The sequence below is a fragment of the Pinus tabuliformis genome, chromosome 4_2 (genome assembly GCF_031772625.1).
Source record: "Pinus tabuliformis cultivar Carrire ecotype Pingquan chromosome 4_2, CPIR1, whole genome shotgun sequence".
Classification (NCBI taxonomy): Eukaryota; Viridiplantae; Streptophyta; class Pinopsida; order Pinales; family Pinaceae; genus Pinus; species Pinus tabuliformis.
Window position 1 is genome coordinate 1,027,878,018 of NC_142304.1, and position 25,724 is coordinate 1,027,903,741.

General features: G+C 40.3%; 1 pseudogene; it reads right to left on the reverse strand.

The window, feature by feature from the left end:
• Positions 1 to 16,549: 16,549 nt before the first annotated feature.
• On the reverse strand, positions 16,550 to 17,829 carry LOC149173125 (LEAF RUST 10 DISEASE-RESISTANCE LOCUS RECEPTOR-LIKE PROTEIN KINASE-like 1.4 pseudogene; annotated as a pseudogene).
• Positions 17,830 to 25,724: the final 7,895 nt, after the last annotated feature.

Below are 25,724 nucleotides of genomic sequence, written 5' to 3' on the forward strand. Positions count from 1 at the left end.
TAAATGGTAAAAATTTAATGCATGGATAGGTTTCCTAAGTTTTAGAGGCAATTTGTTTTGACTGCCTAGGTTTTAGGGCTCAGTTTAGAATTGGTTGAAACAGCTCCTAGAAGGATGAGCTCGACCCCTAGAGGCAAGGGAAGAGGTTGGCTTGCCTATATTATGTATTTTCTCAATCATTTTCAGGGTGGGAGAGGTTGGACTCTTGGGGGAGAAGCTCCTATTGTATATTTTTACTTGTATCTCTGCAATTTGAGGAAAAGGAAGACCAGGGTTTTGCAGACATCATTGGGATTCTTGTGGACTCTTGTGTTGATGGTGTGTTCTCTTATTGTAATTGTAAGTGTGTTTATGTGTTCCATCTCTTTCTTTACTGCAGCTTATTAAACAAATGAAGTGATAAAGTTTGAATTCATGCTTGCCATGCTCAGCTTTCAAATTTGTTTAATGTTTATGTTTTCCACTGTCTAGAGAGGATTCAAAGTCATTGTTTGCCCTCTTTAGCTTCTCTTTTTTCTTCCTTGATCATCCATCTCAGCTAAAGGCATCAGCACAAACTCCTACCTTTCCCCAAAGACCCACCTGCAGAAACTGTGTCAAATCCCCGCACCCTAAAATTGCAGATCCTCAATTTGCCACCAAAAACCCCAAAAACCCCCAAATCAACCTTTTAATCAGTTTACTAGCCTAATATCAGTGTTACCTTTGATTGGTCATCTCACCCCATTGAAAATTTGTCGAGATAGACCGCAGAGAGCCTTCTCATACCCCGTAGGGCTAGCTACGAGGTGAAATGGTTTGATGTTGCCTTGAAGGTTTACCTTCCTCAGCCTAGGGTGAAATCTCAAGTGCTAACACATAGCATCTTCTCCTTCACCTATGTTGAGTGTTTCAGTGATTTGTGATCTGTAAGATTCATTCTTTACCAGCTCTGTCAAAGGAACTGATTTTTTCAACTTAGCTATCTCAGTCTTAATGTTGAATGGCAATTGAGTTTTTCCTGTTTGTATTAGATCTTCCTTAGCAATTGTGGTCTATGTTTTTTTATCTTCTTTTTCAGTATTTGGCAATTCAGTTTGTGTACCAACAGTTTTGTTTTGAATTCTCTTATTTGGAATGGTCTAAGTAACAGTTTCAGTTTCAGTTTCAGTTGAAGTTATATCTACAATTTTTGGGCTGGAAGTCTCCTGAGTTCCTCTAGGGAGAATTTGTAGAACTTTGTTCACAGGAGCTTTTGTTATTTTTTTAGTTTGTATTTGGACTGATTTCTTAGTGGGAATTTCATTATTATTTTTTCTTCTAAAGCTATACTATTTGTGGACTTCATAAATAGCAGATTCATAGCCTTGTTTGTAGTCAAAGGACTCCCAAGATTCTAATTTCAATTGTTGTAACATGTACATTTCCTGTTCTTCCTGAGTAAGAAAAACAACATCTTCATTTTTAATTCCTAATAGGTTTATCTAGGTGTCATCCTCTTCTTCATGGTTTTGTGAACCCTCGGCATAGTTTTCCTGAAAAGGAGGTCTAATCTATTGATCTGGTATAGCATTTTTTCTAGTGTTAGGATTCTTCCTAAAGTTGGGGTTTCTTATTGGGGGTGTTTGTTGATTTTCCCATTGAGATTTTCTTTCCATGTTTTCTAATCTATCCATTATCCTTTCTACACTCTTAGCTAAACTATCTATTTTACCATCTGAAGTGGAAGTTTCCTCTTTAATGACAACTCTTTTTTCATTTCTCATCCTAGATTTCTTAGCTAATAAATTGGATTCTACACTAACAACATTACTTTGCATCTGTTCCAATGTTTCAGGGTTTCTTTCCCTTATCTGGTATGACAGTGTCAAAACCATCAGGGAATTCGATCAATGCTAGGTCTGGTGGAGGTTTAATATTAGCAGGGATTGCATTGTAGATGCTATTGAACATAGTACAATAATCCTGAACTGATTCATTAGGAGCTCTTCTAATGTTATCATATTCAGATAATATTCGCAGAGGGTTTTTCTTTCTCTCCCATCTATCAATAAACAATCTATGAAAAGCAGCTAAATTTGCAATATGATTAGCAAGTAAATGTTTGAACCATTTCTTAACATCCCCTGTTAATGTTTGGGAAAACAAACCTCATTTGTACATCAGACTCATCAATTAAATGCAACTCAAAATAGTCAGTCATTTTATTCACATGTTGTTGGGCAGTATACTGACTAGTATCATCAAAAAGAAAGATTTTACTTTGGTAGTCTTGGGGCATGCCATGTAGTTGAGCTAGTAAGACGAAAGGTGCATATCTATCTGCCATGGCTAAGGTTCTAGTTTGGCTAGGAGGTAAAGTAGTGGCGCTTGGAGAAGAACTTGAGATGGTTGTGAAGGAACTAGATGAGCTTGAGTTGTTTGGTTGAAGAGGAAGTTGAGGAATAACTAGTTTGGGGGAATGAAGTGTGGTTGATATCATAGGTGAGGTGGTAGTAAATGAAGCTATATTTACAGTTTTTGAAGATTTTGTATAAATTTCTTAGGTAGCAGCAGTCAGGGCAACTAATTCAACTGATTGTTGAAGATAGGAATCATCTATATGGCTTATCAAGGTTGAGGTTAAAGCTTCTAGTTTATCAACAGTAACTAAAACAAGTTGATCTAAATCAAGATGTATAGGTACCTTTTTTGATTCAATGATTTGAATAAAATTAGGGTCTATTACAGTATCATGAATTGAATTTTTTGATTTGGTTCTAAACAAAGAAAGCTCAAATGATAAATCAAATTGAATATCCTCTAAACTTGATAATTCTTTGGGGAGGGAATTTGCTTTAATTAACTGACTACTACTTCCTTGAGTTTCTACCTTTTTTTATTTTCTTAAAATTCTGTCAGGATCATCAACTATTGTAGCAGGGTTTGGATCTGGATTTGCCCTGGTATAGTGTGTTCTTTTGGGAGCCAGAATTTTAATTTTTAAGTGTTTAATGAAACTTTTTCCACAACTCTAAAATGACCTTAAGGTGCAAAAGATGAGATTTAAGATTTCCTTAAAGTTTTATTAAACTGAGGACTAGTCCCCAGTGTGGTTACCAATATGTTATCACTCCAAAATTTCTCTAGAGTTGTTAGGAAAGAAATAATAGAGGTAACCACAAACCTACTTTGGAGATTAGGATTTACCCTTCCTAATGCTCAGAGAGGGCTCTCTCTTTATGATTTAACTTTGTTTAGTTAATTGATTTTAGGCTAGTTATTTAAGCTTTTGATTGGGTGTTGATTTTGAGTTGGTGGTGGAAATCACTGACTTAGAAGGATAGAGGGATGTAATTTACCATTGGGGTATGGGGTCAAGTGTTAAGCAAACAAGACTAGATCAAGTTCTAAAGATAGTGTTTACAGGGCAAGGTAGCTGAGTAAATTCAGATCTTAAGGCTGGATGGTGAAGTGGTTTCCAATCGGGGCCAAAGAGCAATTAAGGGTTCCTCAAACTGGATAATGAAGGAAATGGTAGGGGTCGATCGAAAATAGGGAGAAATGAAGGATTCCCTACTCTGGATATCAGAAGAAAACATTAAAATGATTAATTGTTCAAGACAGAGTGTACTTAAACAAATTCTGTAATATAATTCCAGTTAATTCATTCAAATTTAGATAACATGCAAGTTTGTGAAACACTTAAGAAAATAACAATTTGACAAAAAGAAAGTACTTCACTGAAGTGGCCCAACACATGAATCCTGTAATGCAATCTCTTTATTACTCAGTCTAGTCTGCCGACTTGAAAAAATGGTACAAATAACCCTCAGGTTTCAGATCAATACAACTATAGTAATCTTAAGCAATCCACCTCCTATACTTCAAATTATGAAGTATTTATACAAAAATAGTTTACAAAATAACCCAAACTGTCTTGGGAATTAATCTAAGAAAAAGAAATATCTTCATGCAAGAAGATAGAGATAGATATTCAACTAATGTAAGTTGTCCCTATTTATTTGGTTGTGTTGTCTTTATTCTTTGATCTTTTGTTTTTTATTCTCCTTTGATGTTGGTCTTCCACGTTGACTGTTCTTTTTACTTTAGCTTTTTAACTGATACACTTTCACCTGATACTCTTTCATCTAGATGATCTGTCACTTTTCTTTCACTGTATTGTTTTCACTTTTACTGTGCATTTTTACAGTAAGTCATTTAACTTCTCCCAAATATCTTCATCTGGTAATTTGATATTTACCATCTTTTTGTAAATTACATCTACTTCTGTGTACTTGGCAAAGGTGGGCCTGTTCACAAAAATGTGTTTTACCTCATGCTGGAGGTAAAATAGGTTCTCAAATGTTTGGTACAGAACCTTTCCTGTAGGCATTCCCTTCATAGAGGAATTATTGGCTTGATCCCTTGCCACCTCTCTGATTCTCCTGTTGTAGTCTTCCTGTGGCATCAATTTGTCATTTATCACCAAGGGATTTGGCAGACCTTTCTGCCTTAAAACATCAAACTTAACCATGAACCTGTCTATAGCCAGCTGCATGGTTTGGCATTTGTCCTCAAGGTTCATCATTAAATTCCTTTTGGTGAGCACCTTTTTTACCTCTAGTATGGTGCCAGTCCTGTCAGCTATGTCCAACTCCTACAATTCATATTTGTTTTTAGAGTTAAGGAAATGGATTATTCTAGTGGCTTCTTCTGGCATGTCTCCCAGTTCACCCTTAACTCTCTGAATTGCTTCTGTAGCCTCTTTGACTAAATCATTTTGTTCAAAGATGACTTGTATAGATGGCCAAATATCATTGACAGAGTCAATGATATTGGCCCATAGCTGTTCTTTAGCTTGGCCAAGTGGCTCCTTTAATGTCAATTATTTTTCCAAGCTCTTCATTCTTTCAGTCAACCTGGTTGACTTCTAAACTTCATCCTTGTGCATAATCTGTGCAAGTTTATTCTCATTCTCTAAACTTGTTATCTTTTCTTTAAGTTTATTTATCTTTGTGGTCTGAATGGACATGTCCTCCATTGCTTTGACCAATTTGCTTGCCTCATCACTTGGCTGAGCTGCTATTGTTGTTGAACCTGTTGCTGATGTAGATGTTGTTGCAGCTGGAAGTGTTGTAGCCAGTGGAGCTATAGGAGCCAATGAAGCTGCCAAGGTTGATGGAACTGTTGTAGTGACTGTTGGAATGGTAGTGGCAATGGCTGTCTCAAGGTTGGCCTATTTTAACTGTATCAAACTGTCCAATTCCTTCTCCATTTCCTTTAACTGATCATTTAATTGGAGGATGAGGTCCATCATCTCCTCTTGCTGGGTCTAGCTTTCAAGGACCTCCTTTGTCTGTGGATGCTCTAAATGAGGTAGTTTCAGTTGCTTCTTCAAAGAAGCAATATCCTCATTCTTTTTCTTTATCAGTTTCTCTACAGCTTTGACATCACTGGGATTATACCCAAGCTCAATCACCAAGTCTTCCAGTGACTTGATTCTGTTGTCCTTGGCCTGTGAGGAGGCCTTTTCCAGCTTGTACTGTGCTATGATATTATCTAGTGAGCCTTGGAGTTTGTGCACAGTCATAGCTTTATTTGTCATGGTGGAATAGATCATCTCACCTGCCTGTTTGTGAAACTCAATTTGGTCAATAGGGTGAACATCCCTAGCCAAAACCTCAAAATCTGTTTTCTTGTAGTCCGCTGATGATCTTGGCTACTGGACGGTAGGCTGCATGAATGTTATTTGCATTTTACCAATTTTAATGTCAAAGGATGACATGAATATGTTTTGATTTTCAGGTGTCTGCTTGAAGTACTAGGCATAAGTCTCAACCTTCAATGTCTCATTTCTCAACTTAATTTCCTTGTATTTTTCTTTTATATCTTTCTCTTTATCCACAGGCCTGGTGGATGAAGACACTTCAATGCTAAGTTGTTTCTCAATAAGTTGAGTGTTTGAGGTAGAAGGTTGGTGTGTTTCTTCTAAAGCTACTGGGCCTTTATTCCTTCCAACCATTGTTTCAGTGTCAGTGATTTCCACTATGTCAATGGTGTCTTCTTGTTTAGTTACAGGATTAAGCTTGGGCCTTTTCCTGTAACTGATCTCAAATTGGTCATCTGTGGTTTCCATGGCTGAACTAGAACCTTATTCCCTGGTTCTTTTTTCATTTCTGTCTTCATTGGCTAGAGTCTGCAAAATAGGAGGAATATTCATCTGTTCTTCTAGGGTTGGAACCTACAGAAAGGAACTAGTATCAATCTGCTTTTCCACATATATTAATGTATTCTCCACATATACTACAGTATTGTCCATATCTATCAAAGTGTTTTCCAACCATTCTGACTGGTTGGCAAATCTCTTAATGTCTGGCCTGGGATGATGTATGAAAGGACCCAATTTGACTTTGAGCCTTAGTTTATTTATGACTCCATGAGGGTCATATTGCCACATAAAACTACTCTTGAAATTCATCTGCTGTAAAATTTTATCTGCCTCTAGTCCAACTTCCCTATTATTACAAATAAAGGGGCCCAATTGGTTTTTCATTTTAAATTGGGTCTTCTTCCTAGCTGATAGGAAATTAACTTCATCAGAGTTTATGATTTTCCTAAAGTACTCTAATGCAAATATCCTCATGGGGAGGTATTTGGGCAAATTGTAGGGAGCTAGTTGGCATCCATATATTCTGATTTTTTTGTGGTCCTGGTATAAATACCAGTCTTCCACTCTACTATTCTTTGCCAATTGTAAAACTCTCTTAATCTCCTGACTGATCATGGGTTGATAGCTACTGGTTAACATGTTCATTACTAGATGGACAAATGAATCAATGAAGTCTTTATAGGAAAAAACAATGGAGTATTTTTGGATCAATGGTGTCCAATAGATGACAGATCTTGGATTGCCTTTGGTGTCTAACTTCTGAATGCTGACTAGAAATTTGTCTGACTAAAAATACAAGAACATATGAAATAACATTGATGAATATTTGAAGACTCTCTCATTTGGTAGTCTGATGAACTGTTCATGGATTTTGTCTGCTATGAACTAAGCATAGTTGTAAATTGTAGTAGGAGGCTTGCTTAGGCAAAAGATAGAAAGGAAAGCAAGGACAACCTCATCCACATGTTCATCTGTGGTGTACCCTAGAATGCAAGAGATCATGGTTATAATTTGTCTGCCTCTCTCAGAAAAAATGGTGGCAACATATGGAGGACTATCTGTTGGAGTATGAGACTCCTCTATGATGAAGGTTTGAAAAATCTGAGCCTTCTTGGGAAGGTATAGCTTGATGTAGAGTTCAAGTAAGCCTTCAATGGAGAGTGGGGTCTCATTGGGACCTGGCTAGATTTGCAACATTTGATTAATTGATTCTACAGTAATGGTGAATAAAACTTGTTGGTCAGAGGTGACTATGGCTCTTTGACTGGAAATATAGTAAGCATGGAAGAAGTGGATGAATTCTGGGAATGGGTTTACTTTTGGGAACAAGTATTTGGGCAAATTGGACTCCCATAGGTGAATGTCATCATTCTGGTTCAAAAAATTGTCTTTACTCCAGCAGTGGAGTTTCAGTAGGTAGGCAGGGGAAGTAGTGTCCTTGATTTGAAATTCTTTGTTGGCTAATGAAAGGTGGTCAATGTCCAGGTGAGGGGTTTGCAGAGGTCTTACATCCAGAGAGGTTTGGGAAGCCATAATTGGGTTTATTGAATTGAATTATGCTTTTTGTGGCTTCAGGAGTGAGGTTTAGAAGCTCTGGAACAGTGGGAGGGTAATTACAGTCTGTAAAAAAGGGTTTGGGATGTACAATAGGTTTCTCTTCAATTCAGGAAGGTTTTTTAATTAATTTAATCAATTAACCTTTGAGAATTACTATTTATAATTCAAATTTATAGGGTCGTTCTGGTTCTTTCAAGAATACCTGGAATTTGATGGTTTTTGGTGCGCAGACGGGGTTCTGTGGTAACTGCAGAGGGTACTGAGGCTTGAACTGGTTATTTGCTGCTTCAATTTGGTGTCCGCAACGTCTTCAGGTGGAAAAAGGTGGCTAAATTGGTCGCTCAGAGGTTCAAGGTGTCAGAATTGGTTTAGCAGAGGTTTACAGTGAAAATGAGCGAAAAGAGTAAAATGGGGCATTTTCGACCTTTTAACCGATAACGGTTACATTTTGGCGTGAATATTATTGAATGAACAGTGCACAGTTTTGCCTTTAGGCAGGGAGGTGGTTTTGTGCGACATCGCACCACTTTTGTATGGTGGGTTGTATGTTTCACGAGTAGGTGATATAACCTGGTGTCGTCACGTAGCAAAATAGTGCCGGACAAAAACCATGAATCTCGCATGCTCTCGGGCCATTAAAAGTCAGACGATGAATCCGTGCGATATGGTTGTGTGCCATTAGATCTGGGGGTGGGAGATCAGAGGGGTATCGCACAGTTGAGTTGCACAGATGAAGTCAGGAAAGTGGTTGGCGGGGCCCAGGGTTTAATTACAAAGAATTGTAATTAATTAATGAATAATGTTGGGATTTTTAATATAAGCAAATGGTTAATAAAGGTGGGACCATGGGTTATATGGTGGGGGTTTTAACTATACACCAAGGTTTGGTGAGTTAAAAGGGTGTCGGGGAATATTAACGTGGGGGAGCTGAATTATATAATGCGGGGGTATAGTAAATAACTTAGGATAAAAGGGGTTTTGTGGGTTTTTAAAGGGAAAAGGGGAAATTAATAAGGGGGGAATGTAGTATTTGTAATGGGAATGGGTTTCACACTAGGGAAAGGGGTTTTGGGAAGGGGGGATGATTTTTTGAAGGGTAAGGTCTAGGGAAATGTGTGAAACCAAGGGGAAAAAGGTCAAAATGAAGGGAAAAGGATTTTTACAAGTAATGAAGGGATAATGAGGGGAAATTAGAAAATAAGTATGTGGGGGTCTAGTGAAATGAGGGGAAATTAGTAAACCAGCTTTGGTGAATGTCCTTTCTCTTTCACAATTTCTCCTGCACATGAAACATAGGATTAAGCATGATGAATGTGCTTTTGACTTAGAAACCTTGTGCATTTGCAACATTTCTTCTATCTACCCTTTATTTACCCTAGCATTTTCTCTTCATTCAATGGGTGCATTTGAGCTTGCTGACCCTTTATTTCCTTTTCTTTTGATAAGAAAACTATCTAATTCTAACCTTATAACCTCCAATGGCTCAGATTAAACTTTTGAGCTCATTCTTATTCTCTACCTAACTACTGATCTTCCAAGATTAAACAATTTGGCTAGACCTTTATTCTCTATCTATCAACATGAAAATTAAAGCATGAATGAGTCAAGATTAAACTATTTGACCATCATGGATTGTGGCATTTTTAACAAGTTGCACACAATCTTATTTTGCAAAGTAAAGTAAAAAGTAGTGCCATTTGAATTTGCACACCTTCATGATCTATTTTTATCTCTTTTAGGGGTTCACATTTTTCACTTTTTTTATCCTTTTTCTTTCTTTTTGTCCTTTGATTATTCTTTTAGGACATACCCTCTTCACATTTTTAAATTTTTAATATGGAAAACATTTTGCAGAAAGCAAAAGTATGTATAATATTACAAGACTAACCATAGCCAATTCAAAATTATGAATCCTATTATTATAGGACCCTAACACTGGGTAAAGTGCAGATATTGGTTACTTTGTAAGAAAATGCTCCTAAAAAACCCTTGTTTTTATGAACAAGTACACTTTGTGACAATCGTTTTTCATTTTGGTAGGGAAAATGATTTATCGGAGGAAATACTCCTAAAAAAATCCTTGTTTTTATGAACGAGTATACTTTGTGACATCATGAATCGTTGTTGATTTTGGTAGGGAAAATGATTTATCTAGAACTATTCCTCCATATTTGAGTAATATTAAGAGTCTCTATTATGAAACCAGCTCACAAAAAGATAGAAAAGATAGATCAACGCCTTAGAATTCAGCCTCTTTGAAGGGGCAACCTCCTTTACATTACACAAATGAATGATTCCTTGATGATTAAAATGACAAAACCTCCTTTCTATATATAGGAGTCTAAGGAGTCACAATATAGCCCAGCCGACCTATCAATAATAATATAAAGCCACAAAATAACAATAGAGGGATTCTATGGGGCACAGTAATAACAATATGGGGGCAATAGGGGCACAACAATATTAATAAGGGATACAACTACAATAGTAATGGGGTAATCACTAGTATTATAGGGACCTAACATGCCCCTCTCCTTCAAAAATATTGTGTCCTCAACGCTTGAGTAGTTTTGGATGCTTCTGTATAAAATTCTTATCCTCCCATGTGGAATCTTCAGCCGATAAGTTCTTCCACTTGATGAGATACTCCGAAATTGATCAATTTCATAGCTGTCGAGTTCTTGTTTCTATGACTGCTTTCAGTTCCAATATAATTTTTCCTTCCTCGTCAAGTTCCAGAAATATTGTTTGAACTGGGAGCTTGTTGCCTATAACCTTCTTTAAACATGAAACATGGAAAACTGGGTGCACTCAAGAAGCTGCAGGAAGCTCCAATTTGTATACCATCGTACCAATCTTTTGCAACACCTTCTACAGACCATAATACTTTGGTGATAATTTATTATCCTTCTTAGCTTGCTTGAGGGACATTTCTTTATATGGTTGTAGCCGTAGGAATACCCAATCACCTACATCAAAACTTCTTTCACTGCAATGTTGATCTGCCTGTTGTTTCATTCTATTATGTGCCAACACGAGGTTATCCTTTAAGAGTTGGAGGACTTGTTGTTGATGCTCGATGTGATTTTCCACTGCTTGAACCTTAGAATTTTCTCTTAAATATGATGTGATGGATGGTGGTTGATATCCATAAAGTGCCATAAATGGGGTCATTTTTGTTGTTGTATGGAAGGAAGTGTTATACCACCATTCAGCTAGAGGCAACCATTTGACCCATTGTGTCTGTTTATCAGATACAAAGCAACGAAGATATCCTTCCAAACATTTGTTTACTATCTCAGTTTGCCCATCAGATTGAGGATGATGAGATGAGCTATGAGCTAACTGAGTACTGACACAAGAAAATAATTATGTCCAAAAATTTCCAGTGAAAATGGGATCTCTGTCACTTAAAATAATCTTTGGGTTTCCGTGTAGCTTTTGAATGGTTTCCATAAATGCAGTAGAAACTGTACTGGCTTTAAATGGATGTGATAATGCACAAAATTGTGCATACTTGGTAAGTCTATCAACTACCACCATGATGACACTCTTTCCCTCAGACTTGGTTAAACCTGTGATAAAATCCATCGAAACCTCCTCCCAATGTTGGCTTGGAATGTATAAAGGTTGTAATAGACCCGGGGTCTTAATTGTTTCAACTTTATTTTGTTGGAAAACCAAACATTCCGCCACAAACTTTTGAATATCTGATTTAAGGCCATCCCAAAAAAATTCCTTCTTAACCATGTGGTAAGTTTTTAAAAATCCTGAGTGCCCTCCTAAGGGAGAAGTGTGCAATTCCATAAGAATATTTTGTTTGAGTTGGGAATTCTTACAGAGGTATAAGCAATATTTGTACCATAACGAATCATTTTTCCAGCTAAATGTATCATATGTACTGGAATCTTGTTGTAACTTCTGAATAAGTGCCCACACTTCTTCATCATTCTTCCATTCCTCCCTTGCTTCGTTTATCCAATCTGGTTGATAATAGAAATGGCGCACAACAATGCTTCCACATCCTCATCCTTTCTTGAGAGTGCATCTGCCACCACATTTTGCTTCCCTTTTTTGTAGATGATTTCAAAGACATAACCCAACATCTTTGTGACCCACTTTTGTTGCTCTTCAGATGATAATCTTTGTTCTAAAAAGTGTTTAAGGCTATCATGATCTGTTTTTACCTTGAAGTGTCTTCCCATTATGTAGGGTCACCATTTCTTAAGTGCATGTAGTATTGCCAACATTTCTTTCTCATAAATAGCTTTCTGTAAAAACTTTCCCTTGATTGGACGACTTTCAAAAGCAATGGGTCTTTCATCTTGCATTAAAACAGCACCAATTCCATTTCCTGAAGCATCACATTCCATAATAAAGGTTTTTGTGAAGTCCGGTGTAGCTAAGACTGGTGCTTGGCACATTGCCTCTTTAAGATGTTCGAAGGCCTTTGTTGCTTCTGGAGTCCATGAAAATGCATCTTTCTTCAATAATGTTGTTAGAGGTGCTGCTATTCTCCCATAATTCTTGACAAACTTGTGATAATACCCTGTCAACCCAAGAAATCCTCGCAGATGCTTTAAGGATGTTGGGATTTTCCATTCCTTAATGGCTTTAATTTTGCTAGGGTCTACCTTAACTCCTTCATGAGATACAATATGACCCAGATATTCCACCTCTTGTACTCCAAAGAAACATTTGGATCTTTTTGCATATAATTGTTTCTCCTCCAATAGTTGTAGTACCCTATCAACATGTTCAACATGATCCTTCCACGACTTGCTGTAGATTAGTATATCATCAAAAAATACTAACACAAACTTTCTAAGGAAGGGTTTGAAAATGGAATTCATCAAACCTTGAAATGTAGAAGGTGCATTGGTAAGGCCAAAAGGCATGACCAAAAATTCATAATGACCCTCATAAGTTCTCAATGTTGTTTTTGGAATGTCTTCAGTCTTCATTATGATTTGATGATATCCTGAACAAAGATCCAACTTGGTGAAGTAAATTGATCCGTGAAATTCATCCTGTAATTCATCAATGACAGGAATGGGAAACTTATCTTTAATAGTGAACTTGTTGAGCTCCCTATAATCCGGACACATGCGCCATGATCCATCCTTCTTGTGCACCAATACTACTGGAGCAGAGAAAGAACTTTGACTAGGTTGAATTATACCAGCCTCTAGTATTTCTACAACCATACGTTCAATTTCACTCTTTTGGGCATAGGAATATCTGTACGGCCTGATGTTTGGAGGAACACTTCCTGGAATCAGATTAATAGCATGATCATGATCATGAATAGGTGGGAGACCTTTGGGAGTCTCAAATACCTTGGAATGATTGTCCAAGACTTTTTAAAGATCTGGAGAAATAGATGATTTCGATGTGGAAACATCTAGCGAACATAATTGTGCAATTACACCTCTTTGTTCCTTTTTTAGAAGCTTTGTCATACCATTAGAGCTGATTATCTTTCCCGGTTTCCCTGCAATACCCCTTAATTCAACTTCCTTTCCTTCCGCATAAAATTTCATGAAATGTTCTTGAAAATTAAAAGCTATTGTACCCAAGGATTATAGCCATTGGACTCCTAGTACAACATCAGCACCTCCCATTGGAATGGAAAGCATTGGGCTAGTCAATACATATTCTCCCATGGATAGCTTGATATTATGGCACTTTCCGGAGTAATTTATTGTTCCTCCATTTGCAACCATCACTTGACACTCTGGTGCTGGATATAGGAAGCAATTCAATTCCACCCAATGCATTACAAGATATGGTCGGATTCATTTCTTCTTTATCTAGACTTTGTTCCTGGAGTATATCCTCTTCTTTTGACCTTTCTTGCTCCTTTTCCTCTTCCTCTTCACAATCTATGTAGAATAATTTCTTCTTAGCACACTTATGACCTTTAATGTATTTGCTATCACAACTGTAACAAAGCCCTTTTGCTCTTTTTTCTTCCAATTGTTGTGGTGTCAACCTTATAGGTTGTGGAAGACTAGGGACAACAACACTTCCATCTTTATAGTTGTGAGTGTTATGCTTCCTGGTTGCCATAATTTTGCTTTCCATTTTTCTTGCTAACTTGAATTCCTTCTCTAATGAATCAGGTTCCCAAAGGCGAACATCATGTTGGATATTATCCTTTAAATTCCCTATGAACACATCAATCCTATGCTCCTCTGGAATATTTTTTACCCTTATGTTCAATTTTTGGAACTCCTCAATGTGCTCCATTATTGAACCCTTTTGTTTGAGACTTATCAATTGGCTAAAAAAAGTGTTGCTTTTTGTATCCTCATAATGTGCTATCAATTCTTTCGTAAAAATTGCCCAAGTGATAATTTGTTTACAAGAGCAAATCCATTGATACCATACAAACAGATTTGGTTCCAAATATAAAGTTGCAATACGTACCTTTTGTGTGTTTTGCACATTATTGACATCGAAAAATTGCTCCATTTGTAATATCCATGTCGCGGGATCCTTGCCATCAAACTTCCTCATATCGATTTTTGGAATATGGTGGGTCCTCGATCTAACATTAGAGTCTATGAAATCATGATTAACATTTCTTTTGTTCGCATCATGAGTTTCCTTTACTACCCTTTCACCATTAGTAAGTATTTATTGTAGAAAATTTGTCAAATCTGCCTTCAAATCTATCTTCAAATCGTCAATCTTAGCTTCCATGCCCTTTATCTTAGATTCCACGCCATTTATCTTAGCTTCTGTTAGCTTTTGTGAGAGTGAAATTTGTTGCACTTGGTCTTGTAATTTTGATATATCATGTAGCATTTCTTCCTCTTCTTCATGAGTCATGCTAGAGCTTTCAGGTTGCTTACTAGGTGTTTGCATTTTCTTTCCTCGGGGCATCAGTTACTGATAATAATGCTCTACTATGCCCTTTGAATTCCTTCAAAATAATTTTTCAAACCAAGCTTAAGAAAAAATTTAAAAAAATCTATACTCCTTTTTTCACTTTGTAGGAGCTCAATATTGCCTCTGATGTATCTCTGTAATTTTAGATCATCCAGTTCTGAAATTGCAACCTACAGTAGCCCTCTGTGTCCTCTTTCCAATGCCACTAGTCTGATCCCAATTGGATTCTCCAAAGAAGAGTTATGCCAAATCTCCCACAGTGACCTGATTATAGACTAGTTCAGTAGAGCGAACTTGTACGACATGCCACGTGTCCCTATTTCGACCTTTGGCTCTGAAAAATATATACAAGAAACTATGATCCGTCCTCTTTCTATACCTTCTTACGAATTTTCAATCCGATGCCCAGAGAGAAAGTTATGATGATTTTTCCCAGGTCACCTGTTTGGAATGTAATTCAGGAGTTTGCAAAAAGACCAACTTCCTCAGATCATATCTCCACAACTATAGCGCGAAAAGCTCTGAAATTCGGACCCGAGCTCTGATACCAAATGTTATGAAACCAACTCACAAAAAGATAGAAAAGATAGATCAACACCTTAGAATTCAGCCTCTTCGAGGGGGCAACCTCCTTTACATTACACAAATGAATGATTCCTTGATGATTCAAATGACAATACCTCCTTTCTATATATAGGAGTCTAAGGAGTCACAATATAACCCAGTCGACCTATCAATAATAATATAAAGCCACAAAAATAACAATAGAGGGATTCTATGGGGCACAGTAATAACAATATGGGGGTAATAGGGGCACAAAAATATTAATAAGGGATACAACTACAATAGTAATGGGGTAATCACTAGTATTATAGGGACCTAACAGTCTCTACTTATTCGATTTGTCCAATGGAAAATTGTCTCTCGAGTTGAAGGAGCTTGTTAATTGCGGTCACTTGTAAGTATTACATTTTTATTTGGGATAAATTTTACCTACGTACAGGAATATGCATTTTATACCTTGTTATCTTAAACTTGTGGTTATGTTGTTGATGATTCAATCCATTTCAACAAAAACAATTTGAGTGGATCGATTCCACCGGGGGTTTTCCACGAGACTATGACCTTAAAACATGTGTAAGTACCATATTCATTATACGGTAAAGCATAAGGATTTAATCCTTAATTCAATTCATATTAAACTATTTTGATCAAATTATATTCTCAACATAAATCCATTGTCCACTGTTTGTAGGTTATTTGATGACAATTCGTTCACAGGAAAGATCCCCTCAACTATTGGAAATGTATCATTTTTTACTGTCGTGTGAGTCTCTTATTTCCATTGGATTTCAAAGTACACAAATCTCTCGAATTCTTAGCAACTATTCTTTATGTGAATATGTTGGAAATAAAGCTTAGCATTCCATCATTGAGTGGTCGGTACAAGGAGATGTTATCTCCTCTACCCAGTTTCAAATTTCACGGGGGACATTTTTGGCAGCTTGCAATAAGGAGATTTGAATGGAAAAAAGTGGCATAATTTTACTTTAGAGTGTTATTTTGCACTAGGGTTGACTAGGAGTTGGTGGGAAGGTTTTGTTCACAATTTCTAATGGATAGAGTGACTTTGATTTATTTTTTAAAGTAATGGTGGGTATATCCAACTACTGTTGACAGTTTTTCTTGTTGGCTAGTAAGATGAGAACTTAAAAGCATTAAACAATGAGGAGAAATTTCAAAGTGGGACACTTATTTCTAAAAACATTTATCCTGTTTGGAACAACATGCAATGACTAAAACAGAGCATCGAGTGTTCAGATTTTACAACAGTAAGAGTTGCTAGGATTACCTTGTGTTTGGAGCTTTAAAATTAAAATAATCTTCTCTAAACAGAAGATTATCCCATTATACCATAGACTAGCATCATCAAAATATTACTCCATCAAATTTCTCGCATCACCATTATGAGGTGGGAGATGATGGTTGTTTGTTGATTCCCCAACGTTCATCTGGAGTTGGAAAGGAAACCCTTATTTTCTCAAGCTGGGCAACAACAAATTTCATGTGTGGTCTGTCATCACTCTCTGATGCCAGACATCTAAAGGTCAATTCTGCAACTGCACTTACCATGACCTTCACCTCATCATTTTTTTCAATGTCTAGTTGCGGATCCAATAGTTCATGCAAAGCCCCTTCTTGGATCTTCGATATTGCCATGAAGACAAGGTTGATTTCCCCTCGATTCTGATTTATGTCCACTGCTAATTTGGCAGAGATGATCTCCACCAAAACGACCCCGAAGCTGTACACATCAGATTTCTCTGTCAGTTGATAGCAGTGATGGTACTCTGGGTCAACATACCCTGGTGTGCCTTGTGGAGAAGTAGTCACATGCGAGGCATTTACAAGCACTACTCTGCAAAGACCAAAATCTGCAACCTTGACATTGAATTGCTCATCTAAGAGAATATTAGAGGATTTCACATCTCTGTGGAATATAGGTGGATTGATATTGTGAAGGAACATGAAGGGTTTGGCTGTTTTAATGGAAATGTTCAAGCGAATGTTCCATGGTAATCCTTTGAGACATTTGCGATTGCCATGAAGATGATTGGCCAAGGTCCCATTTGAAACAAATTCGTATACCAGAAGCAGCTCTGGACTGTCTGCAGGGGTGTAGCCATAAAGACGAACAACATATGGATGATTCAATGATGAAAATATGGCTACCTCGTTAATAAACTGTTCAACTCTCCTAGAGTTCTCCTGATACAATCTTTTCACGATCACAGTTTGTCCATCCCAAAGTTTTCCTAGATAGACTAACTCATACCCCCCACCAACAATTTTGTTTTCCTCGTGGAAGCAATTTGTATCATGTCGAAGTTCTTCATAAGAGAATGTTGGAAAATTGCTTATCAGAGGTCTAGGGGGTACAATCGCTTCAATGTCCCTTCTCTCGTAACCAGTGAGACCCTGGCCATGTGTTTTTTCCCTCTTTTCATAATAAGTTAAGAATATTGTTGTTATTGCAACTCCTCCAATGGAGCAACCTGCAGTGGAATGAAGAGATTGAAGTCAATGTGATCTTTGTCAAACCTCCAAGAGAATAATGGAAACAAGTAGAAATTCACCTTGACTTTAAATTGGAAAATGGATAGGATGCAATCATGTTTACCGATTACAATAGAGTAATTTCTTGTATCTCTGCCATGATGGGTAGTTTGAGTATCTGCAACCATCCATAGTTTGCTAAGAGAGTATGCTTGACAAAAACATACCAAAATATTTACATATTGGTTATGGGGTTTTGAATTTACAGTGAATAGGTATACTATTAAAATATATTTAATAAAAAATTCACAGTTCAAATCCTCCATGAAATAGCCAACTAAAAATACCCTAAAATAAAAAAGACCATAAGCATTTCTTTGGATGTGAGGTGTTATATGGATAATAACAACTTCCCCTACTCTTATTCTATGGTGGTATGGAGTTACCCATTTTTGTTTGGGGACTAACAGAGGTTGAGGATCGATCCCTACAACAGGCAACAAAAGTAATGCCATCGACAGGCCATCTGCAAAGCTAGGAGAGAAACCACAAGAGGAAGATGATGATGAAGAAGAGCCCTCATGGAGCCAATTACTCATCAAATGAGGCCATGGAGGAGCATTGTCGAGACAACAGGTGAGCAAGGTTTCCACTCCTATAAGCCAGGGGAGAGGTTGAGGATTGGTATCCCCACTCTAGACGGTGAGTGATGGCTCATCCTCTACTTTAGAAGGTGTCACATACAATACTTTCAAAGCATGGGGTGAGCTGCAGGTGAGGAAGCAGAAAACCTCCATCTATAGAAGAGATTGAATTAAGACTCCTGCAAGAAAGCCCTTCCCAAGCTCCCACAAATGCCATCTTTCTTAAATGGTCAGAGCAACCCGTAATGCCTAGCTCAAAAGAACCTGCAGAAGTGCTTCCTCCAGTGCCTGGATTTAGAGCAACATCAGGTTATGGACGCAGTATGCCTGTCTCCCCTCTGCCAACACAAAATGGAAAAAATTTCACCAAAGAAAACTAGCACGCCCATCGTGTGAGGCAAGTCATAGGTGGGCAACAGGTTAGGCCAGGCCCGACACCTGCGTCTGCCACTCCTAGACTTGTGGACGAGGATGTTGTGACGCAGACACTAAACATATTGATAAAAAAGGTGGAGGAAATTGGGATTACAGAAGGGCCTAGTGGGCATGGTGGGGGGGGCAGAGGCAGAGGTAGAGGTGTTATGCAAGATAGGGGAAGAGGCAGGGGATAACCAACTAAAAATACACTAAAAAAAAAAAAAAATCATAAGAATTTCTCTGGATGTGAGGTGTTATATGGATAATAACAACTTCCCCTATTCTTCTTCTACCATGGTATGGAGTTTCCCATTTTCATCGGGGACCGACAGAGGTCGAGGATCGATCCGTCCAACGGGCAGCAACAACAATGCCATCAACAAGCCACTTGCAAAGCTAGGAGAGCAACAGAAAGAGTAAAATGATGATGAAGAAGAGGAGCATTGTCGACACAACGGGTGAGCAAGGTTTCCGCTTCTGTAAACCAAGGGAGAGGGTGAGGATTGGTATCCCCACTCCAGACATCAGGCGATGGCTCCTCCTTTGCTTCAGAAGTGTTGGCTTATTGGGGCCAGACCCAGGTTCAAAAGTGATTTAGCCAAACAAATCCCGAAACTACCAGCGCTTTCGGCAATAGTCCGCGGTGTGCGGACTGAGGTCTCACCCAAGGTAGTATGGGAGGGTGCTGGAACCAAGTTTCTGGACCCTAGGGATGTCTTGATGAAGTCTAGGAAGTCTGCGAACTGAACCCGCGCGGTTGCACTGCTCCGCGCAGCTATCTATCCTTCCCAACTTGTGCAACTGCTTCCACGTAGCTCTGTAAAGAGCGCAAAGAGGTGTTGTCTAGATCCTTATTCCTTACTGTGCTATTATTATAGATCTTAACTTAATTATGTGGGCCCAATATTCTCATTAATCATTCAACATTCATAACAAGTGCGTGCAATCATAAAACTGTAAAGAGATGCATAAATATAATAGAAGCATAGACACAAAATATTCCATAATCAACTTATCTTTTATTAATTCTCTATCCAAGTACAATCCCAACTCCGCCCTGCGCACTCAGCTGTAGGGGTCTGCGCACACAGCTACAGACTCTACCAGGCCTTTGTGCACTCAGCTGCAAAGCCTCTTCCTACTACTACAACCCAAGACTCGGACTTACAGACTCAGAGCTAATTCGTCATCATAACTTAAGAGTCCCTTTACACTTAGAACCTCACTCTATTTATACAATCCCATGGTCCGTGGACCATGAGTAGGCCAATATACCATACATTAAATTATATTATTTTAGGGAGGACAACCCTAGACTCTCGCGCTCCGCGCTCACATTTCGTGGGGTCTTTACATTACACTTTAAGCTTCAAGCCCCAAAAACCCATTATGGGGGGATCTACTACCCAAAAGGCCCCCAACACAATCATCGTGACTTGTCTAGAGTCACTCTGCTAGTGCGGCAATCTTTGCGCGAAGTCCATGCAACAGGTCTCGCGCAGCTCGGGTGTCCACAACATACTGTTTCGCCGCCTGTTGTACTTGTTGCATGCGTATCTCTGAACTTTTGTGAGCAGGGTCACATTCTTGTCCAACCGTATACAGTTCCTGCATCTATGCCAGCTTCCGTTCAATGGTAGCTATGACTGTGAACAATTCATTGATCCATGGCTGGATGCGTGTTTTAAGTGGGGATTCTTTTTGGTGCACGGTATCTAATCGGTCCTTCAGTGCCCTTGCCTGTTGTAGTCGAGCAAGTCATTGAGTAAGGGAAACCATCTGCACGATGCCCCAAACACTGTCGTACTCCTACTACAACTCGCATCCCTCTGTCTCGAGGTGCCATAGGTTCGAGTCTTCCTGCAGGTGCATAAGTATGGTTAGTGCTTGTTCCAACATCCCGGTGCACCCCTATGTTGCCTAGCCAATTCGTTCCAACCCCATCTGGATAGCGTAGGCGCACTGCTATTTGACTTCTGGGGGTGTGGAGGGTTGCGCCTTTAATCGCAGCTTGGTGATTTACAGGTTCAACTCCAACTAAACCTTTGTCGTTTCCTCCCGAGCCTCGCGGACTCCGGCCGCCAATCTATGGACCCGTTCTGCTGCTAGTAGCTCTGCCGGCATGACCAACTCTGGAACACTCCTGCATGCATCCTCTACAGCCTGCTCCAATCCGCTAGCCTATGCCATCAACTCATCCCTCTAGATGTTGAGCTGGTCCATGTTGATTTTTTTCTCATGCAGGACCTGGATCGCTCGGCCTTCCCGGGCGCGGAGTTCGGCGATGACCCCATCCTGCAGCTAGTACAGTATTTCATGCGGTAGGGCAGCCAAGTTCAAACTGACGCCTGTCATGCTGCTCATCACAGCCCGGTCATCCTCGTTCACTACAGCTAACGCACCTTCGAGCAAGATGAAGGTGTTACCCATACGGTCGCATAGCGGCTGTTCGGCCTCATTGGTTCTTGTTGCGACATGTTGGGCCAGGGTGCCTATTTGGGGGTGTTGTACCTATAAACCTTGTAGTTGAGTGCCCCCAACATAGTGCTCTGCTCCATTCACAATCCCTGGAGCACATCCTTCACGACTTCCCGAATCGTTTTGCTGATATCCAATAGATCACCTTCTGTGAGCGTGATCGGGTCAACGGATGTCTTCGTGGCTTTCCTTTTCTTCCTAGGGGTTGTTTTATCATGGTTTCATGGCCGCTTGAGTTGTGTTGATGTTGTACTAGGGTCTGCGCGGTCCTCCTCCTTGTCCACTTCCCCGGTCTGCTACTTCGAGGACATCTCCTGGCCTTCCCTGGCCTCTCTGGTGGGTACAGTTGTGGTTTCTATCGTCTATGTTGCTACTGCTACATCAGCTACCTTTTGCTGTGTGGCTGCTTCTTGTTCCTGGCACGTCCTCTCAACCAGCTGCGCGAGGCGCAGCTTGGTGTCCTTCTTTCGTTGTTGCACTGCAATCTTCTCCATTTCCGCCAAGTCCAGGCGCGCCACTCCAGAGGCCATGATGCCATCACTGCAAAAATCGCATCATCCATTGCAATGAATGAAAGCTTCACCCATGTTCGGGCTGGATCCTTGCGTGACCGGATATATAGGTTATGCATATCCACCTTGAATTCTACCACACTTTGTAAGTTGTTATGAACTATAGGGGACAAATGCGGCCTATGGTTGATCCATGTTTGGATGCTCACTTCCACGAACACCCAGAACACCTTTATCTTGTGTATCTGGTTCGCGTCTCTTGTAGCCCACAGTGAGGTGTACCTCGCAGCTTCAGGCAGGTCACCCACAGTAGCAAGAAACTGACTGTCCACCGGCAGCTCCCCTGCAACCAACAAGATGGATAAGAGCAACCATGCATAGTGGAAGGTCTTACCTTGCTCCTGGGCCTCCCTGCAGTTCATAAAAAATTCATCACGTAGGAACTGCACCCAGTTGAATTGGACCCCCTCTGCGCATTGCTCTATCAATGCAATCACAGATGCTGGTACCTCATCGGCACGACATTTCCTCATTAGCTTTCCGGCCAGTATCTAGGTGGCTATGCGCACCCCTTGGTCCTTAATACTGGCTATTGCGTACCCCCACTTTCTCTTTTCTAGTTTATAATTGGCCTTCATAGCTTCTGCGAGGCCCAAGTTGTCGATTTTTCCTGCTATGGCCGCAGGGTCATTTCCTTTGATCGGCAGTCGAGAAATTCAGTGAATTAGATCGACCGTGATGGGAATCAGCTCCTCCAGCCAAAGATACCCATCATGCACTAGGCACAGCAGCTGCCTAATGACAAAAATGGTGACGGGCACGCAATGGTAGTGGGGCATCCATCGCAGATGGAGTAACCCAGCGTTCTCCACACTGCACAACCCTTTCTGCTTTATTAACTTCTCGACGGACAATTATGGGAACTTCTTGCTATCCACGAGGTCCCAATAATTGAACTTCATAGTTAGTACTCGTCCCAATGGCGGACCTTCAAACCTTATATCATCGGGGAGGAGCGGGGTCTAGAGTGCACTCTTTGTGGCCTCCAAGTCCTTCAGTACCTTGGCTTTCCCCTTCCACGGGGGGATGTACGGAGGTAACTTTGTCGTGGAATGCTTTTGGGAGACATCCTCCACCTCATCATCTTGCGCCTCAATTTGGGCAATCAGGGCCTGCAAGTCTTCCTCCTCCTCTGTTGTTTCAATGGTGATGGCTTTTCCCTTCTCCGCCATTGACAATTTGCCAAACCGTGGGTTTCTTGGGGATACATGGACTGGCCCCATTGTTTGCTTATATTTTTTTGTTTGTGGCGTTTGTGGTGATTTTGGAACTTCTGGCACAGCTGCCACCTCTCCAAGCTCCTCATGGGCCATACGGGGCTCCGCGATAACTTCGGTGAATCGCACTCTTGTTCTAGCAGTTGTCATTGTGTCTACACTTGAGGATGGTAAGAGTACGTGGTGCTCAATGCTCTGTACTTGCTCAATTCTCAAACAACCAAGTGTTGTCTTGGAGCTGGCCTTGGGGGTTTTATAGCGTCCTTTGAATTTGAATTCGACCCTTCCCCCCACTTCTACATCATTAATGCCTTCTTGGTGGCAGATCGTCCCAAATCTCGTTCTTGATTCATGTCTTAATTGTTCGCCGCCCGCTCCTTTTTGCCTTAAATTGGACCTCTTGTCATGAACAATGACACCAACGGTCACCTTCCAGCCTACCCACGCAGCAGCACAGCCCCTTATGTGCGGTTGCGACCCCTGTGACGTCCCGATCCTACGCACAACCTTCACCTCGCGCATCTCCCATACATGCTCCTTTATAGTCCCGCGCTCTCTTTCAACTGCTTGGAGTGCTGAGACTATGCTTCCTACGAATAGTCAAGTGGTCGCACCACCAGTGCCAGGCTTCAATTTTCCTGCTAGCCTGGGCCGCGAGCACCCCTCAATTACCCTTGCGTTCATCAGTGCGTCACGCTCTTCTTTGTATAGTATGCTCCCCTGTTTACTTTGTCTATTAAGGTGTTGTCACAGCCATGGTAGCAGGGTCACAACTTCTTCTAATGCAGTAGTATCGCTGGCTAGACCTTGTCCCATCGTGCTTAATTTTTCAGCGTAGCGTACTTGCATGACTTCAATTTCCAGTTTGCTGATTTTTTCATCCAATGTCATGCTCTTCTTTCTCAGCCGTATCCAGTCTTCGTTGAGTTCGCGAAGTTTCAAGCTCCCTCGCCGAATGACTTCCTGTAACTGCATAATTCCTTTACCCGGGTCCTTGCATACTGTCCCAACTGCAGGAGCTGTAGTATGGGGGTTCTTCTCTGCTCTTATGGTTTCATCTCTTCTTGTAAGTGTTGGGGTCATTTCCATGCTCTAATTTTTGCTTATGGCCCTGTAGGCCCATCGAACTGCTGGTACGCGTAGGTCCTAGTCAGTTCGTCTCGCCTGGTGAACTTTGTTCATGATTCCGCATATCTTTTTGAATGCTCTGTCGTGGAATACTTATGGTGTGCATCGCCGTGTCTGGTTCTGATTTTCCATCCTTAGTCTGGGATGTGCTTGCTCAGGACACGTCTATACCCATCGACACAGGTGGGCCCGCAAGCTACTTTGTCCTAGCTGCCTGGATCTTGTTTAACACTAGGGACTTCCAAACCGTAAGCGTGTCCGTCTTCTACATTCACACCAGTTTCCAATGGTCTTCTGATGTGTACTCCACCATCGTGTAGGTGTTGCATGCAGTGCCCATTCCAGCGCATCGTACCACTACTGTTTCGGTACTGCACTTTCAAATTTGCCTAAGAATTCATCTACTGCTGTCACTCCATCATATGTTGGCAGTTCCCTTGCCTCTGTTGTCACACAACACAGTGATCTAATCATCATGTTGCAATTCAGCGTTGTCACTTCGTGCAGCCGGTTCTACCATTGTTCTACTTCTTCATCTAAATTTGAAGTACAGGAACTATCACGCTCCCATGAGATTCTCCCATCTGCAGTCGGGTTCACCCGATCCTGGTCTTGTGTCGTTATCTGGTAAATACAATCCAGCTCATCATTGCTTTCATCGTCGCGCACAGGTTCGGTGTAGCGCGCTCCTTCAGCTGGATCTAGCGGAACCACTATGCGTAGGGACTTTTTCTCGAAAATCATCTTCCGCTTATTCAGGTTGATGACTCCATTCATATCAATGGCCCAGTCTATTCCTAGCACTTCGGGATAAGGATTGTTGTCATCAACAATCTCTATTACTTCAAATTCCATCTGCGTGCTCGCGCCTTTGATATCAACTCTTACCCCTTGCAACCTCCCCATGGGAAAAATCCTCTGTTGGTTCACCATTTGTAATTGAATAGGGGACCACTATAATGCAGGCTTGCCCATGCATTCCCATGTCTGCTTTGGTAGCACATTCATGTCCAAACCTAGGTCTAGGATTACCTGATCCATTTCATATTCGCCAATCTGCGCCGTCAATCTCATTTCCCTCTTGGTGCGCAATGCATGCTTTCCCAGTTTCCGTACTACGCGTAGTTCCCCTGACCCTGCGCACCTAGTGATCAACTCCTATAGTCCCTTAACTGCCTTATTGTCACGCAGCAATCTCATGCATGTCACCAAAAAGGTAGTAAGCATAGAAGGATCCATACCTGTCTCTGGTTGATCCTTACTACCTAAAGTGGAGGCCTCCGTGAAGCTCTTCTTAGCTTCCATGAACGTCTCCTTTATGTGTTTTAAGTCAAACTCAGGTTCCTTTGTAGGATGTTGAAGTTTAACACCCACCCGCACATATTCGCACAATATGCATTCAACACAATGATGCATCTATACCTATCCCAAGATATTTAACTCAACGAAGGAGTTAAATCTACATACCATAAATGGTCATGTGGCCCTCTTATAAGTTTTTTTGAATCAGAACTTCAATCACCCCGCTATAACCCTCTATCGGGACTCAAAACACCCTTTTAACATTCATCATCCTTTTAATGAATACTCCCTTTTAACATATTCCCATCGGGACTTTAAACCCTTC